This window comes from Castor canadensis, chromosome 15, assembly GCF_047511655.1.
Source record: "Castor canadensis chromosome 15, mCasCan1.hap1v2, whole genome shotgun sequence".
Classification (NCBI taxonomy): domain Eukaryota; kingdom Metazoa; phylum Chordata; class Mammalia; order Rodentia; family Castoridae; genus Castor; species Castor canadensis.
The window spans coordinates 49,767,418-49,770,214 of NC_133400.1; the positions used below are offsets into that span (position 1 = coordinate 49,767,418).

At 40.3% G+C, this 2,797-nt stretch overlaps 1 pseudogene; it reads right to left on the bottom strand.

The window, feature by feature from the left end:
• Positions 1 to 1,569: 1,569 nt before the first annotated feature.
• Positions 1,570 to 2,490, bottom strand: LOC109701675 (olfactory receptor 2C1-like; annotated as a pseudogene).
• Between the last annotated feature and the right edge of the window lie 307 nt (positions 2,491 to 2,797).

The window sequence follows — 2,797 nt, forward strand, 5'->3', positions numbered from 1 at the left end:
TAAATTTGTGGGTTTTACTTAGCCAAAAATGTGTTTCTAGTAGTGTCACGTGACTGAGCAGATCTGTGACTTTACTCTTTGAAGTATCCCTTTACAAATCAAAGCTCACTAGCTGTAAATGTTTCTGTATCAGAAACAAGGCTCTGTTTTTGTCAGACTATCTGTCGTGCACCCTTTGAAACACTATTGTTCAATTCCCCATGAAGGGTTGTGGGGCCCTTAATGCTTTTCCCTTCTCTTGGAAAACAAGGTAGCATCAGTAATATGACAAAGTGGCTTGGCAGTATTTTAGCATATCTTTTCCTCACAGAAAGATAAATTTTGCAAGAGAAACATAACATATTTTCAAAATTTCTGGGTTAAAGTGTATTTTCTTGGTGTAGGAGTTTTAAATATAAGGGGTAATCCAGTCCATTGAATCTAATTTATATGATCTAATAGTGCTCTGACTTAATATAATCCTGACTCTCTAACCTAGGAAACTGGAGAGGGGTCAGAGGGTCAGAGCCATGACCACTTTGAGGCAGATGCCTTTCTGTGAGTATGGTATTTGTTTTCATCTGTAAAATATTGATTAGGAGAGTAAATCTCTGCTAAGTTTTAAAAAGTAAGGCAGTACAAAAACCAGAAGCTTGAGTCCAGTTTTTGGTAATATTTGCTTTCAAATAGTATTATGGATAGACACTATTGTGACAATAGGAAAGTTTTAATTTCAAAGTTCTTTTTGTTTCTGTTCTAGGGATGAAACCCAGGGTCTCATGTATGCTAGGCAAACATTCCACCACTGAGCTACATCCCCAGCACTGAAGTTTTTTACTGAATGATCACTTCTTTTTTTGTTTGCGAGCGCAAAGGTAGACATCATCAAAAACAAGAGAGCATCAATGCACTCAGTAATGTCTAAAACAAACTCAACATGGACATTGTGTCCTTCAAGATTCCCAATAAGTGGGGATTGTGTTAGTTACTTTTTTGGTCACTGTGACAAAATATCTGAGATAAAAAATTTTAAAGAGGGAAAAATTTATTTGACTCATGGTTTCAGAGATTTCAGTCTAGATGGCTCCATTGTTTCTCGACTGTGGCAAAGCAGTCCATCATGGCAAGGAGTATGTGGTGGGTGAATGCTGCTTGACTTACGGCAGCCAAGAAGCAAGAGAGAAAAAGAATGGGACAGAGACAAGACATACCCTTCAAGTCACGCCCATGTGACCCACTTCTTGCATTTGATCCCACCTCTTAATAGGCATTTAGGTTTTCAGTGAATTTTCCATTGAAGAGTTTAGTTTAGATTGAAGATTCAATCATCTTTCAACATTGCCACCATATGGGAACAAAACCTTCAACACATGAGGCTTTTGGGGGGCATTTGTCACCAAACCATAAAAGGAATCCCTTTTTTACTTAACTTTTAGTTCAAATCTATTCAATCACTGCTCTATGTTAGATATATCTTAGATAATTAGAGCCTAATGTTGATTTTTATCTTACTTTTTGTTCATTTAACTTTATTTCTATTTAACATATGAATTGTACATATTAATAAAGACAAGCAGAGATAGTGTGACTTTAGGAAGACTTCTTTCCACCCTGGATTTGTAGGATCCCCTTCCATGTTGCCTTCACACCCTTGTTCCTTAGGGTGTAGATAAGTGGATTGAACAGTGGAAAAAGGACATGAACTTGGCTTGGGAACTTTTGGCCAGAGACTGGAGGTATACATAGGTGCTTGGCCCAAAGTACATGATGACAACCATCAAGCAGTAGATGCAGGTGCTGAGTGCCTTGTGCCTTTCCTTGGCTAAATGTAACTTTAGTACAGCCTTTACAATGAGGGTATAGGACATAAGCACAATCAGGGAAGCCACCATTTCAAAAGGGATGGCTACCAATTCTAAGGACAGGTCATTAGCAGTAGTGTCACCCAGGTCAACTTGATCAGTGCAGGCATCTCACAGAAGAAGTGATCAAGGGTGTGCTTCCCACAGAAAAAAAGCTGGAGGGGGCGTGCAACTTGGAGCAGAGAATTGGCCAGGCCACTGGACCACGATGCAGCTGCCAACTGCACATACACCCAGAGTTGCAGGATGAGAGTATACCTGAGGGTCCAGCGGGTTACCACATAGCAATCAAGGCCATCATTGCCCAAAGCGTACATTCGGTATAGCTGGTCCAGCTAAAAACAAAGACATATGTGATGCAGCCCCAGGAAGCAATTGTCTTCTCTGGGCTCCAGAGGCTGGTCAGCAGCTGTGGTACAATGTTGCAGGTGACACAGAGCTCCAACACAGAGAGATTGTCCAGGAAGAAGTACATGGGGGTCTGGAGTCTGGGATCCACCATGGTGAGAAGGATGGTGGAGTTGCTCTCCATCAAGGTGACGATGTGGGAGACCAGGACCACTCCAAATAGGGGACTCTCCAGCCATAGATACTCTGAAAAGCTCAATAAGACAAATGTGTTGAGGAAACACACATATTCTTCTGCCATTGCCTCTGCTTTATATATGTCTGCAAAGAAAGAGACTTTGAGGACAAAGACAACTTTTTCTTTTCAATAACTCCATGGCAACATCTTCAAACCTTCAAGTATATTGCTGGGATAATTGTTATGATTTCTTCAAAATTTCTTACAATATCGGTCTGATTCTGGATAACTTTACCCTAAGAGGTGACATTGAAATAGAGCTAGAAATGATCAGTTATGAGAAATTCCACAGAGAGTCTTATCACTTCAAATATGAGCATGTGTATATGAAAATCCCCTCCCTTCTATCAATCTCTCTTTCTACCTCACT